The sequence below is a fragment of the Ptychodera flava genome, unplaced genomic scaffold (assembly GCF_041260155.1).
Source record: "Ptychodera flava strain L36383 unplaced genomic scaffold, AS_Pfla_20210202 Scaffold_103__1_contigs__length_275955_pilon, whole genome shotgun sequence".
NCBI classification, from domain to species: Eukaryota; Metazoa; Hemichordata; class Enteropneusta; family Ptychoderidae; genus Ptychodera; species Ptychodera flava.
In genome coordinates, this window is record NW_027248285.1 from 195245 (window position 1) to 212202 (window position 16958).

The following is a 16958-nucleotide window of genomic DNA, read 5'->3' on the forward strand; positions in this document are numbered from 1 at the left end:
GAGTTTGACTGTGGCCAATTTCCCTATACTTTTACCGGGGCCAATTTTCCTACACTTTGGCTACAGCCAATTTCCATACTTTGATTACGGCCAATTTCCTTACACTTTGTTGACTGAGGCCGATTTCCCTACACATTGACTGTTGCCAATTTCCGTACACTTTGACGTCGGTCGATTTCCCTACACTTTGACTATGGCCAATTTCCCTACACTTTGACTGTGGACAATATCTGTACACTCGTAACTCACCATATACACAGCCATCTTCATCGCTGAAGTCCTTACAATGATTAATACCGTCACATCGTAGGTACTCTTTTACACAGTAAATTCTATTTGCACATGCAAAGTCACCAGGTATACAAGGAGCTGAAAAATAAAACAATAAATATATATATTTGCACTTCCGCATGTTTTGCGCCACTTGTAAGGCCGAATGCTTGTCCCTGTCCTATTGTAGCTTCATAGATAGATTTGGTGTGGTGAATAGTTTGTACACGTCGGAAGAAATATCACAGGTATATATACATAATTTTAGCTTGACAACTACTATTTTTTTCCAAAAGACGTAGAAATTTTTATCCCTCGACAAGGTATACGGTGATCTTAGATGTCAGTTTAAAATAATATATCATTTAAAGATATTACTTATAAATTTCTTATACGTCTCGGCGCCGTGCACGTGGGGCACAACCGCTAAATTTTGACAAAATATAATAGCACATGCAGGTAACTCTTTGCCTTTGACCACCAAAGAGTTTACATCTTTATCATAGCCTACAAATACTTAGCTTAATACCATAATACGGCAATACAATCTGTTCATCGACGATTAACATCTTTTTGTACGGAGATGATGCGATGGCAGATTTTCGTAACTTATTGACGTTACAGACTGTCACGCTTGGGAAGACGAGTCGCTTTTCAGTCACTACTTCGACCTGTCAATAAATAATCCATAGACATATCTTTACAATTACAGAAACAAATCAATTGAATTTCGGATTTCCACTCATGGATCCAACCAGATCTTGTAAGTTGTTCATCCAGCAGCGATCCGAAATGAAAGGATAATAAGATAAGAGCTCACGTAACGACTGAAATGTTATGTCTAAAATCGAAAACTTTTGATTTCGATGCCGCTTAATATATCGAGTATCCCTTCTCCATGGCTTCCTTACGTTCATTACAATGTAACCACTTTATGGGCATCATAGTGTTACTAATGTTTATATAAGGTATGAAGGAAGAGTTTTACAAACTTAACATCAGTTCAAATATCGTCGGTTGTAATTTATACTCTGTTAAAGAATTAACTTCAATTAAAACTACCTTTGTGATGACGTCGAAACGTTTAAATTGCATTATCAATTCCGATCCTTGCCATAGAAATGCGCCAAAAGCAGTTAAAGTAAGGACAGTCCAGAAAATCCAAGCACTCGACTTTTTGCCCCAAAGATTCTTGGGATACCATGCGAAGTGGAGTTAAGTCCGTATTCCTTCACCACCTTCCAAGCAATTATGCTTCTTTTGAAGCGTTTTCATCAGTCCGCTGAGGGGAGTCGAGGGTCGGTTCGCTATACATATTAACGGAACGAGAAACTGAAAATGTCTGATTTCTAATCTGACGATCGATGTCAGTGTCGGTTGGTTTGGCGAGTCCCTCAGCATAACCACCATACTTGGTTCGGGCTCCTCTGTTGAGAACAAACAAATAACAAGTGGTAGTTATTGCAGGTAAGGAGTAACTTATCAAGAAAGTTCGCAAAACTGTTCTACTTTCACATAGAACAGTAGTCGGTGAGCAGTTTGCTACCTGAAGTGTTTGTGAAGATATCTACTAACTTCTCAGGTTGGCATTTGGTCAGAATGTCGTCGAACAAAGAGAAAAGACCACGACCAGGCTCGACAGGGTCTGAGACAGACAGTGAGCTGAACATGGAGACTGGCACTGTACCGTCCCCGGGTAATGACCGAGCTGTCAACCCTGTCGACGTGGCTGAAGTCAGTGTTATTGCTGCAGGCATGAAGAAAGAGGAGAGAACGTAAATGATAAAGTCAAAGCGCTGTGAAATGCACTGAGTGAAGATATCTGTACAAAAGTAAAGGTTGTAGAATCCGTTCGACTACGAAGTCGTCGGATAGGATCGCCAGGTCTTGTCAAATTTGCACTAGAAAATGTTGACCAAAAGAAACTCGTACTTCAGGCGAAACAACGCCTTAAAGATAATGCGCTGTATAAAAAAGTCTATCTTCGTTCTAGCAAGACCCATATTGAACGGTTGGTCGAGTTAAACACGAAAACAATACTTAGTGAGCTGCCAAATGGGAAAGAGTATAGAATTACGGCTAGCGGAAGGATTGTCAGAAAGGTAACACATCAAGACGAAGGCAATGCAGAAGATAGATCGGAATAGGACACATCGCTCAATGGACTGAGAATCGCTCATCACAACGTCGGCGGTTGGAACAATGACCTCAGAAGTGAAATTTTATTTAGTATAAACGCGGACATTATCTCAATAAATGAGACACATTTGTCTGGAAATGATTGTATACAGTTAAATGGTTATCGCTGGATAGGATTTAATAGATCACTTGTGCATCATAATGCACGGAGAAGTTTTGGTGGAGTTGGATGCTTTGTGAAATATTCTGTGTATAATGATTACGCTGTTTCAGTTATTGATAAATCCTTTGATGGTATTCTTGGTGTTCGTTTTACGAACAAAGTGTCTGGTTACTCCTTTATATTATTTTCTTGTTATCTGCCGCCTGAAAATTCCCCTTGGGGAAGAGATGCAGATGCATTTTTCGGACACCTGTTGAGTCAATTGTATTTATATGATAATGATGTCGATTCTATTTCATCTGTGGCGATTTAAATTCGCGTCTTGGTAATTTGAATGACAAATGACATTCCAATGAGGAAGGTCATTGATAAAGTTTTGAACCAGCATGGTCGTAGCTTTTGCGATTTTTTACAAGACGCAAAATTATGTACATTGAATGGTAGATGTAATATTCAGGGAGACAATTTTACGTCCGTATCGGGAAGGGGTAAAGCAGTAGTGGACTACATATGTGTTCCTCATGAACGCTTTCAATTTTGTGAAAACAATATAATGTTAGAAACACAGCAAATATATTGAAAAAGCATTTCTTCGAAGAAAAGAAACTTTGTATAGCTCACTTAGTGTAATTTATACCTTTGCTATTGTGTATTGTACACTTTTTTTTCCTGTTTTTGTTTTCAAAGTGACATATAAGTCCATTGGGCTGGGAGGTTTGCTTTCACATTTCTTTATTTGTAAAGAATATGTAATTTTGACCTCATGTCACTATAATAAACTAACTAACTAACTAACTATGATCATGGTCTATGTAACTGGGCTCACGGTCTATGTACCTGTGCTCATGGTCCATGTACCTGTGACCATGGTCTACGTAACTGTGCTCGCATTTGATAATTTATTCAACTCTCTGCGGCAAAACTGAAAATGGTCATAATGTAAAGATAGAAGTAAAGGTCAGAGCAAATGCAGGAACAATATCTTGATTGTCTACCATGCTCATCAAAAGGTCATTCGCAAACCAGCTGAATCTTCTCAACCGGCGATTGTATTATGTTTTTGGTCTTTGAATTAAGGGGGCGCTTAACCCAACACAGCGTATTTTGCTCAAAAATCACTTTTTCACAAATATTCATTCGATTTTCATTAAGTTGTTAACCCAAGATTAAAATATTGGTTGGGTTCACGTCTTAGCTTGTCAAGTAGTTGTAAGTTGCCTGATACAGAAGTGTTACTTCATGCAAATGTATGCAAATCACCCGATTTTCTGGCTTCTTTTCCTGCAAATTTCAACATTTCCAAAGAATTTAACTTCGTTCTGGCTAGGTCCAATTTTCTGAAATTTTCACATTATGGTCTTTAAATGCTACATAACGAAAATGACTAATTTGTTTGACAGTAAAGTTCTTACATTTCTAATAAGGTGCATTTTAATTTTGCTAATCATGATTTTAATCAATTTTTGAGTGTCAGTCTTTCAATCCTTACCATTTTAAAATGAGGATAGATAATGCAAATAAAATAGTCATTTTTTCTACATATATTCTACTTTGAAGTGAAATATTAAAGTTCAGAAAATAGCGTCGTTTTTGACTTAAATTAATTTTTATCATTAATACGAAAATTGAGGTTTTTTACCCCAAATATACACCTACTTCATTCTTTGAGTAAACTACTGCTACCATACTAAACTTTAGAGTCTCTGCTTTTTGAAAATATATAGTTTTAGGGGGTTTCCTTGTCATCGTTGATGAGAAATATTGCTTTGATTTCGTCAATGCTGACGTAATTCTGAATAAAAAGTAGTAAGAGTTTCAGTATGGGTGAATTACCTGTTTTTCAATTGAGTATTGCTTTCGTGCAGGTGACGTGGCTTTAAATGAAGATGGAAAGTCCCTCATGTGTTTGGTAATTATGAGATTGATAATATGAGATATGAGATTGATCTGTGGACCTTCTCGCTGCAAATATGTGTTAAACGGAAAATGAAACCATTTTCATCTCTTTGTCATATTAATTACTGAACAGCCTCCGTTGAGGTTTACATTATGTCATTATAGGTTCTGACATTGTTTATTATTTGTGTTTTTAAAATGCCGAGGTGCAATTCAATAATTTGAGTTTCAAAAGTTGAGCTACACACGATTACGTCACAAACACGAGCTGAGATGTAGAATTATACTCAACAATAGCCATGGTACCACTATAGTCTGATCTAAGAGACAACATGTACACATAATATGTAAAGCTCTTTTTTAAAATATCTTTTTATGCAAATTACGCCTAATAACCTAAGCCACACGCATCATATACGAACATCTACCTTTTCTGATTGATAGTGATTTAGCAAAGACATATTCAGTGAACCCGAGTTAGCGATGGAGACATACACACGTTGACATGGAGCCTCTAGCCAACCTCTATGCATTGGCAGAGTAGCGACAAAAAAAGTTTTGCCGATGGCACGACATGTTAAATATGAATTGGCAGCTTCTCAAGTGTTTACCTGAGAGCAGACGGTTGTTATTTGAATTTCCGCTAATTTAATTCCATGTCAAGTAGTCTGTATAATGACACAGAACACGTATTTTTGTCCTATAATGGCCCTAAGAGTCGTTTTAGATTTCTGAGATTTTAACCTTAACGACAAGCACTTTGACTTAACAATTTATAAAAGCACACACACTTTCCACTATCTATGATAAAATGGTAGAGTAAACAGGTGGTGGATATCTTGAACCGTTGTACTGTTCTACTGTTGTATCGTCCTGCGAATTACGTCATATTTCCGAGACGGTGACACGCACATTCCGACTTGTGTTCAAACAATTGATGTTTAACTTCAGGTAAAACTTTCAACACTTCAAACGTGGCAAGAGCAGGCTATCGGAATTCTTTTGAAATCGAGTCCTCTCACTCAGTTTGGAAGTAAACGGTGCGCGCTGTTCTGGTTGATCTTTGAACGTTTTTGAAAAGAGAGATGGTTACCGATGACCTAGCACCTTCATATGTTCTTATGTTAATTAAATTGCACGAAATATTGTTCATAGACTCAAAATCAATGTCAGGGACGGTTTGACGTCCAAAATTGTAAATTGTCTAGGAAAAGTCTCTATTTATCGCAATGTTGACAAAGTATTTAATGTTTACTTTCTTGTCACAACGAGGTGGATATGTTAAAGGCACATGAGCTGCAACTTTTGACATTATTTTCATGATTTTATATTTAGATTAAAATTAGTTCATAGAAATGTTCTCACTCAGAGATGTTTATTCTACTATAATTATCCACTAAGTTGGACTGCAGGGGGAGGTTTCAGTAAGACAAATAATAAACGGGTGCCGCACTCAAATATGGCCGCCTCCATATAGCTACATGATAAACAGCGTAAATGGTAAATGTACACATTTAAATCTTTACAAATGCAACATGGTGCAACCGACTGAAGGACGGGAAAGGGATTCACTCCACTTTGACAAAAAAGTCTGTGTTTTTCACCTAATATGGCAAGATTATGAAAATGGCGGGAAATTTAAAATGGACAAAAATCTGTTCAATTTCTTGCCTATTCTGTCACAAGCAAATATTGTTGAGGCACAGTTAATGACTATATCGTTCAATTTGTAGATTGCAATAAATATCTGAGGAAATTGAAGGTACCTTGAGGTTGGACAAATTTCGCAGAGTTGCAGCTCATGGGCCTTTAAGCAGACGTGTCTGAAAAGAACGATTCTCATGAGTAGATTTAGCCATGAACATGATAAACGATATTCGTCTATTTCACAACTAATAAAATTTGACATGAAATATTGCAAAGTTTCCTTGAGGAAATTTTGAGTATATTTTATCATTTTTGAGGCGCGTTTTACCTAACTGACTCGAGTGTTTGTCGGGCCGTATCTGCACGCAAGTTGAATACAGTGTACTTTGTTGTGTTCCTCATAGAGATTTGCTTTGACGAAAGTGAACACGGTGATAGAAACCAGACAATAACTAGAAGTGCATGGAGATAGGAATATGACTTCACAGAAATAGCGTGACTATACTTGCACAGAGTTTTTAGACTTTTAGTTCGTTTTTTTTTTTCGTAATCGACATCGCCAGCTGTATCTCTTACATATCTCTTCATATATCTCACATATCTCTTATATATGACGTCGTAGCTAGTAAGTATTGCTCTGAAGATGATGAGGAAACCCTTTAAATTATTGATACAGTGACGACGATTGGTAACTGATCACCACACGGAAGAAGGTAAGCTGAGAATTAAAATTACTGAGGAAGTTAGATGTGGAGATATATTAATCCAATCTAGCGTGGCCAAACTCCAGCCAACCATGAGTGGCCAAACTCAAACCCTACCCGATAGAATACTGTCGAACAGAAGTTTTAATCTCTGAAATTTTTTTCGTGTAATAATGGCTAATTTAGTCACATATTTTTTCATTTAGTCTTTACTGTTCAAAGTTTTACTTTTGTATTACTTTATGGCAAGAATGTGAAAATTTAGAAAACCAAGCATGTTGACCCATCTTTTTTCTTTAATATTTGATTATAGTCATATAGTCGGGTCGGAAGGTAGGGTTCCCATGCACCCCATGGATGTATTTTTTTAACATACATTTTTGTAATCCTTAGGGTCTATATTTAATGAATTTTGATGTTCCCAAAATCAAATCGTGTCCCATGGGGTTCATTTGGCGCCATCTTTGCCGCCATCTTGGCCGCCATCTTGGATTTCAACGATGGGGTAGGGTCACGTATCTACCGCTCGACGGAAACAGAAACAATAAAATACTATAAACGTTACATTTTTAGAAAGCCAAGATCATGGCCCTCTCATTGATATATAACTTAATAGGGATTAATTAATATTCGAACGTCGATTAGACTTTATATCGGCCATTGGCCGTAAATCGTAAAATTTGCTAAATTTCACACCCAATAATTAAGTTCCCGTTCCTCCAAACAATTTTTCATAAGGTATTTACATATTTTTTGGAAGAACTCAGTGCAATAAACAAGAAAAACAAGATTAAAAGTATGTGTCTTGAGATTTAGTGGTGCATGAGCTTGTTTCTTATTACGCGGTATGCCACATATCCGTGTGTAACATAAGGGGTAGGGGTAATGTTTCCCTTTCTGTTTCGAATCATGAATGATGAAACCATACAAATATTACATTTTTGAAAGTGCTTCATCAGACCTTTCTAAAAATATATAGATTTATGGGGAAAAATTGCATATTCAAAAGTTACAAAGCTTAAACCTTTCGGTTTGTGTCGATTTTAAGTGATTTTTTAAGAACGAAATTACAACATATGGGGTAGGGCTAATGTTTCCCTTTCTTCCTCGAACCATGAATTACGAAACCATATAAATGTTATACTGTTTAAAAGCTCTGAAATGGGCCTTTCCAAACATGTATAGTTTTATTGGGAAAAGTCCATATTTTAAACTTACAAAGCTTATGCCTTTCAGTTTGTGTAATTTTAAGTGATTTTTTTAAGGACGAAATTACAACATATGGGGTAGGGGTAATGTTTCCCTTTCTGCCTCGAACCATGAATTACGAAACCATATAAATGTTATACCGTTTGAAAGCTCTGAAATGGGCCTTTCCAAACATGTATAGTTTTATTGGAAAAAGTCCATATTTAAAAGTTACAAAGCTTAAACCTTTCAGTTTGTGTCAATTTTAAGTGATTTTTTTCAACAAAATTTTAATATAAGGGGTAGGGGTAATGTTTCCCGTTCTGCTTGAACCATGAATTATGAAACCATATAAATGTTATACCGTTTGAAAGCTCTGAAATAGGCCTTTCCAAACATGTATAGTTTCATTGGGAAAAGTCCATATTTGAAAGTTACAAAGCTTATGCCTTTCAGTTTGTGTCAATTTTAAGTGATTTTTTAAACAAAATTATAATATAAGGGGTAGGGGTAATGTTTCCCGTTCTGCCTTGTACCATGAATTATGAAACCATATAAATGTTATACTGCTTGAAAGCTCTGAAATTGGCCTTTCTAAACATGTATAGTTTCGTTTGGTAAAGTTGCATATTTGAAAGTTACAAAGCTTAAGCCTTTCAGTTTGTGTCAATTTAAGTGATTTTTTGAACAATATGCACAAAACAGTTAGTCCGTTGACCAGGTATCGAAATCATCCCCTCTAAGGCATTTTACCCACTATGATTTTCTGTTAGCTAGTATTCTCAGCTGTCATAATCTGCTTATTTTCCACTTAACTGATGGTGTCTGAGAGTGGAACGACTTGTTTGTGAAGGGCTATCACGCCCTCGGTAGTAAAATAGGAATGGGTTAGGGGTAACATATTTACCGCTAGTCGGAAACAAAAACAAAAAAGTACCATAAACAATACATTCTTAGAAAGCCCAGATATAAGCTTTTTACTTTTTTGATAATTATTCGACTTTAGATGGCGCCAATATTCCGTACGTACGTGGCGGTCAGCAGCTGAATCATTCACATAACGAACGTTGATATGGCCTGAAACTTCGGTAAATTCATTCAAGCAAACTCTTGTTTGATTAAGTTGATAGTTTTCCTTTCTTTTTATTTCGAGTATTTACCATGGCATGACTGAAACGAACCTTGAAACGAAGGCTGTACGTATCTATATTAGTCCGAGCCTGAGCGTGATCTGAGAGCAAACAGATCCGCAGATAATGCGAACGATCGCAACCGTTACCAACAGACTGATTATGCAGAGCCATGCCCAAAACGCCCAACCAAACTTGGCACTAATCATGATCCCAGTCCATTTCGAGCCGGGCTTTAAGGGAAGTGCGGTGGCCTTTGAAAGACCCTTTGGTTTGGTTTTGTACCGTAGTATAGGAAGAAAACCCGACCTCTCGTCGTTGCTGTGAATGTTTGTGTTGTTTTTAGCCTCTTTTTTTGCCTATTTGAAGAATCGTCTTTGCAGCCTTCCATCCTGCGTTCTGTGTAGCGAGTGTCTTTGATCGCTCTCTTAAGTTTGTGATGTACAACTGTCTTGAGTCCCGGTGCTTTATTGGGTGTAGAGGTAAATATTTAGAGATCAGGGTGATATATTGGTTGCCGCAGTGTCTTTCCAGGTGTTGCCACTTTAAAGGAATTCAACACTCGGTATTATGGCCTGGTAAGTATTCTTTAAGGTGTACCTGTAGGCTACGTGGTACTGAATAGGGGCCACTTAGGTTTCAACAAATTCGATACTCTTGGCTTTCGCTTATACCCCGTTGTATGAGTAACTGGGATCGGAAATGGGAAAGGCTTAATTAATATCCATCTTTGCTAATATTAATTCTCGTTTGGCTTACAGATTGCCACCTCTACTTGTTTCGGTGAAAATTTGACTTTCAATTGGACAAAACATTGAGTATGACTTTCTTCTGTGTGTTATTTAGGCCTATGAAAAACATGAAAATTGCATACATATGTTTTGTCAAATATCTCAAATCTTAGATTGTAAGAGATAGGCTTAGGCTTCCCTGTAATCATACAAATGAGTTAAATGGGAATTTATTGGAGTAGATTACAGTAATCGAAGAGAATGGTTCACACTATAGAAAGACTTATCTCGGATTGCGGGGACCTAACTATAAAAGAACAGCACAGAATACTTGCCGGATGTATTGACTGTTCATGAACAGTACAGGCTAGTACAACATGGAATGTAAAACATACAAATCAAAGAAGTGGCAAAGTTTATATTACATCATTACTATCAGGATTAGGATTTTCCCAATCTATAAATAAGCTATTACTTGATTACACCTTGATTCAGCGTGACTAACATTTTGCATTTGCCACGCAACCAGCCATGCCCGCCCTGGGATCGCGAACAATGCCTTTAACGAAGCTTTGAACGCTTTTTGTGAATTGTGTAAGAATGTCCTCTTTGTGGTGTATAATGTGTGAAGCCGTTGTCTAGCTCGCTTGATTCTGATGATTATGTTGACTTATTTTTTTCTCAGCTGCTGGTGGCTGATCTAGCTCGAAAGTTAGATCAATCTAGCTTCTCTGATTCGATCATGCTGGTGGGAGTGGTATCTTCAAGCATTGACCCTAAAACGTCCGTTTGTAGGGTCTTTGCTTCAAAGACGTCAGGGTCTAACATTGGTTAAATGTCATCCATGATAAGAAACTAATGATAGATTCACTCACAAGGCATTTTAAACATTGAGGTGTCAATGGGAATATAAGCCTTTTTAGTCATTTTCTGAGGTTTGTCTCGCCTTCTTATTGCTTGGTGTAGAGAGTGTTTGTTCGCCTTCTGTTTACTATTTAGTTGCGTAATTTGAATGCGTTCTGTGACATTTGGCTTTTCGGGTTTAGTTCCAGAATTATTTTGCTATTGAATTTTAGTACCCAGTCGAAAATGTAATCCTCATTGGGAGTATATAGTGTTCTGCGTTGTAAAATAATTTCGACAAATTGGTTATGATCTCTTGTTTTCTGGTAGGAAGGTAAAGTGTTGTCGATCCATATATCTTATTATGGAGAAGCTATATTGTGGATTAATGGTGATTGGTTTTCAGCGATAAAAGATTCTCTCGTGTTCCCGTGTGGTATTAAAAGTAACACTATTAATAGTGAGCTCTGATTTGCCCAGACGGTCACCTGACTGTGCATGTATTTACGATATACTGTAAAGTTTGCCATTCCTATCTCCAAAGTGGGTTTCTTTCACATTGTTTGTATTTTCATCACAAGTTTCAATATACTGATATAATATAGCGATAAACAACCCCTATAAGTTGGGTACACCACTCGAGCTCGGTTTTGACCATTTCACTCCTTATACACACGACTGAAGTTCGTGCGTATATGTTGTTTACCGGTCGAAACCGTGTGGTATCCTTTCAAAGTGGTGCTTTATTACTTAATATATATCTCTTGCGATACAATTAAAGAAAAGGATTGATTGTTGCTGCTGTCATATCAACTTTGCGTGACGACTATGACATCCAATTTAGTGTTTGTGGGTTTGGAATATATAATTTTTGACATATTATAGCTGTTAACTTTCTTCCCTAATTTGAGTTATTGAAATGAGTAAAACGTCTTTTATTAACCACCATTTTAGCTTTTTATTGCTATTAATGCCTATAGAGTATTTTTCTATGTTCCTTTTAACAAGTAAATGTCAGTAAAGTAACACAAACTTTTGAGTTTAGGCATTGTCACTGCATAATTTTTGAGTTTACCCCATCAAGCCATATCTTGTTGGAAAAAGACTGCGTTAGTGTTTCAGAGATATGATATTTATGTGGCTTCCTTATTCGCTGCGTTTGTAAGAGAGGAAACATTACCCATACCCCTATCCCTTAAATGTATATTATAGAGGGATGTACGGCATACCATATATTAGGTAAACAATCGACGCACCCCATAAGTCTCAAGAAGATACACTCCTTTAATGTTTTTTACTTCTCTATTGCATTAAGTTCTTTCAACTGATATATAAATACCTTGTAAAAATTGTTTGGAGGAACATGAACTTAATCATTGTTTTTGAAATTAAGCAAATTTTACAATTTACATTTCATGTCCGATATAAAATCTAATCGATGTTTGAATATTGATTTATCCCCATTTAGTTGTATACCAATGGTAAGGGGATTATCTGGGCTTTCTAAGAATGTATTGTTTAAGGGTTTTTTTGTTTTTGTTTCCGACTAGCGGTAAATATGTTACCCCTAACCCATTCCTATTTTACTACTGAGGGCGTGACAGCCCTTCACAAACAAGTCGTTCCACTCTCAGACACCATCAGTTAAATGGAAAATAAGCAGATTATGACAGCTGAGAATACTAGCTAACAGAAAATCATAGTGGGTAAAATGCCTTAGAGGGGATGATTTCGATACCTGGCCAACGGACTAACTGTTTTGTGCATATTGTTCAAAAATCACTTAATATTGACACAAACTGAAAGGCTTAAGCTTTGTAACTTTCAAATATGCAACTATCCCAAATGAAACTATACATGTTTGGAAAGGCCCATTTCAGAGCTTTCAAACAGTATAACATTTATATGGTTTCATAATTCATGGTACAAGGCAGAACGGGAAACATACCCCTACCCCTTATATTATAATTTTGTTCAGAAAATCACTTAAAATTGACACAAACTGAAAGGCTTAAGCTTTGTAACTTTCAAATATGCAACTATCCCAAATGAAACTATACATGTTTGGAAAGGCCCATTTCAGATCTTTCAAACAGTATAACATTTATATGGTTTCATAATTCATGGTACAAGGCAGAACGGGAAACATTACCCCTACCCCTTATATTATAATTTTGTTTAAAAAATCACTTAAAATTGACACAAACTGAAAGGCATAAGCTTTGTAACTTTCAAATATGGACTTTTCCCAATAAAACTATACATGTTTGGAAAGGCCCATTTCAGAGCTTTCAAACAGTGTAACATTTATATGGTTTCATAATTCATAATTCGAGGCAGAAAGGGAAACAGTACCCCTACCCCATATGTTGTAATTTCGTTCTTAAAAATGACTTAAAATTGACACAAACTGAAAGGTTAAAGCTTTGTAACTTTCAAATATGCAACTTTCGCCAATAAAACTATACATGTTTGGAAAGGCCCATTTCAGAGCTTTTAAACAGTATAACATTTATATGGTTTCATAATTCATGGTTCAAGGCAGAACAGGAAACATTACCCCTACCCCTTATATTATAATTTTGTTTAAAAAATCAATTAAAATTGACACAAACTGAAAGGCATAAGCTTTGTAACTTTAAAATATGGACTTTTCCCAATGAAACTATACATGTTTGGAAAGGCCCATTTCAGAGCTTTCAAACGGTATAACATTTATATGGTTTCATAATTCATGGTTCAAGGCAGAACGGGAAACATTACCCCTACCCCTTATATTAAAATTTTGTTTAAAAAATCACTTAAAATTGACACAAACTGAAAGGTTTAAGCTTTGTAACTTTCAAATATGGACTTTTCCCAATAAAACTATACATGTTTGGAAAGGCCCATTTCAGAGCTTTCAAACGGTATAACATTTATATGGTTTCGTAATTCATGGTTCGAGGCAGAAAGGGAAACATTACCCCTACCCCATATGTTGTAATTTCGTCCTTAAAAAAATCACTTAAAATTTACACAAACTGAAAGCCATAAGCTTTGTAAGTTTAAAATATGGACTTTTCCCAATAAAACTATACATGTTGGAAAGGCCCATTTCAGAGCTTTTAAACAGTATAACATTTATATGGTTTCGTAATTCATGGTTCGAGGAAGAAAGGGAAACATTAGCCCTACCCCATATGTTGTAATTTCGTTCTTAAAAAATCACTTAAAATCGACACAAACCGAAAGGTTTAAGCTTTGTAACTTTTGAATATGCAATTTTTCCCCATAAATCTATATATTTTTAGAAAGGTCTGATGCAGCACTTTCAAAAAATGTAATATTTGTATGGTTTCATCACTCATGATTCGAAACAGAAAGGGAAACATTACCCTACCCCTTATGTTACACACGGATATGTGGAATACCGCGTAATTAGAAAACAAGCTCATGCACCCACTAAATCTCAAGACACATACTTTTAATCTTGTTTTTCTTGTTTATTGCACTGAGTTCTTCCAAAAAATATGTAAATACCTTATGAAAATTGTTTGGAGGAACGGGAACTTAATTATTGGGTGTAAAAATTTAGCAAATTTTACGATTTACGGCCAATGGCCGATATAAAGTCTAATCGACGTTCGAATATTAATTAATCCCTATTAAGTTATATATCAATGAAAAGGCCATGATCTTGGCTTTCTAAAATGTAATGTTTATAGTATTTTATTGTTTCTGTTTCCGTCGAGCGGTAGATACGTGACCCCTACCCCATTGTTGAAATCCAAGATGGCGGCCAAGATGGCGGCAAGATGGCGCCAAATGAACCCATGGGACAAGATTTGATTTTGGGAACATCAAAATTCATTAAATATAGACCCTAAGGATTACAAAAATGTAGGTTAAAAAAATACATCCATGGGGTGCATGGGAACCCTACCTTCCGACTAGACTAATATGCCAGAATTCAAAAAACTTAACAATTTTTCAAGTCGTCTTGTTTTCCATGTGTTACTCTCTGGCCTGATCTTGTGTACAAGTATGTTTCACTGTCATGAGCGTCATTTGACCCAAACTCTTTCTTCAACTACCATGTACATCAGGGTCAGAGCTATCTCTGTCACTGCTCAGGTATGCAGTGACAGTGACACTGCAGTAGCAGGGCGGTACCTGATAGTGACACTGCCCGTAGGGAGTAGCTGTATTAACTTTGATAATTTTGACAATATTTTTGTTCAGTTTATACAACTGTGTTCTTGTTCTACTCCCTACAGCATGTTGAACTGTCCAGTATTCAGCTTGCTATCACAGCCTGTGTATGTGTACCATGCATTTGTATCACTGACAACTGACTGTCAGTCTGGACTCTAATTAAATTATCACCTAATACATATTTATATATACAGGCTTTGTCGACAAACTGAATATTTGTGTTTGAGCATGCTGTAGGGAGACAGCAAGAAACTGTAGTTGATATATTTCATAGAAATATTGCAAAAATCATCAACAGTTGCAGCTTCTGCACTGTTACTTGGCCCGTTTGGTTTGCTTTTTTTTACAACAAATCACACGTTTAGACTTTTTCGAGAAAAAGTAATGAATATGGCAAAATGGTTCTAGATTTTTGAAATTATTACTAATATTATAACAATTGGATGACATAAAAATGGTATTCATTTTTCATTGAATAACCTACAAAAAACTTGGAATTGGAAAATGTGAAACATAAAAGGGAACCAAAAAAAATAGCAAAATTTTCAAGTTCCCCCCTCTTCTAACCCCAAAATTTTCGAATCCCCACCTGAATTCCTCCAGCCCCCCTAAACATTTTTTGTGAACGCAGCCTAAAAGTTAAACAAGAACCAGGCAAAACAACAACGGAACCATGGCGACTAATAAACAGAGTTTCGAGCAAGGTTTCTTATCTCTCAGGAAAATATTATAGGACTGAATTCCCCTATTCTAGAGTTTATTTCTTTCTGCCACATATCTTTCATTTAGACAAGAAAACACTTAGAGTAAGATTTAACTGCGCAAAAATTCCATGTGTCTCCATAGTATTTTCTTGGTCCATCAGTTAATTATGAAGTAGAAAGGCGAACTTTTTTAACTACACCGAGCAGAGCACCGTTGCTAGATAAATTAATCTTGTGTGAATGCAATATGTCACACGGATTTTCGTATCTGAAGTAAAGAACAAGAAATGTGAAAGTTAACACTTTACCAAGTATAAAGAAGACATTTTATTTATTTATTTATTTATTTATTTATTTATTTATTTATTTATTTATTTTTGACGTCTATGATGATATTAAGAACATTCAATAAATCATCGTTACTATGGCAACGAAACTTTATAAACAGCTCCATGGAAAATTGAATGAAAGCCGGATTTCAACATTTTTTTGGATCACATGCCTGTTGATTATGAAGGGGATTGCGATTAGAGATTGGAACATTGCGTGTTATCACCATTTACGCAACCGCACCTTTGTCCTGCTGCTGAGTACTTGTTTTTGTGAATGGGGGAATTTTACAGTTCATTAGCCACAGGCTTAAGCGTCTTGCAACATGTGAAACTCCCTCAACTTATCGGTATTACGTGGGCGCAGAGCAGCGAATCGTTCTAGACCTTCAGCGTCTATCGTGTTCAACATTTCGAGAGAACCAGCAACTAGCTGTGTTCAACCAGAATAGATAATTAGTATGTCACTCTAAAGCCCTGAAGAAAAGTTTGTCATGGAATTATGGGACAGTGGTAGTCCAAACCTCACCGAAGGCTTCGACAGCTGTAAACTTAGAAATCTACGGTTGATACAATTATGTACTACTCTTTTTGGTAATCCACGAAATAGGAAAGTGGGCATCAATCTTACCTAAGGAAGCCAGAATCATTTAACCATCCTGGTTGATATACAGCGTGTCTTGCACCTTGGAAACTTTGAACCCGTGATAAGGTTCAGCCATTTTAGTGTCGTCCGCCTTGCAAAGGTTGAGATAGGACCGGGCCTGCTATAACCTTCAAGGGTCGATCTCCTACTTCAGTGTGTACCTGGAAAAGCTTAGACAGCGACAGTAAACATTTAAATACATCACATATATTTGCATGACTGGTCTTGAAACTAACTTTGCATATTTACATATGAAACGGAAACCGTTGGAAACGACCAACGAAGGGGATCCGTGTTACTTTTAAGGACAGTGTTATTGTTTAATCTTGTTTGATAGCTCTCTTCACAATTCACATTCCAATTGATCCTTC

General features: G+C 36.4%; 1 long non-coding RNA gene across 1 annotated transcript; it reads right to left on the minus strand.

Moving 5' to 3' along the window:
- Nucleotides 1-249: 249 nt before the first annotated feature.
- Nucleotides 250-16735, minus strand: LOC139126581 (uncharacterized). Its single transcript, XR_011550644.1, has 4 exons — nt 16573-16735; nt 1333-1697; nt 800-941; nt 250-369 (listed from the first exon to the last, which is right to left on the minus strand). It is a non-coding gene; the product is annotated as an uncharacterized lncRNA (long non-coding RNA).
- Between the last annotated feature and the right edge of the window lie 223 nt (nt 16736-16958).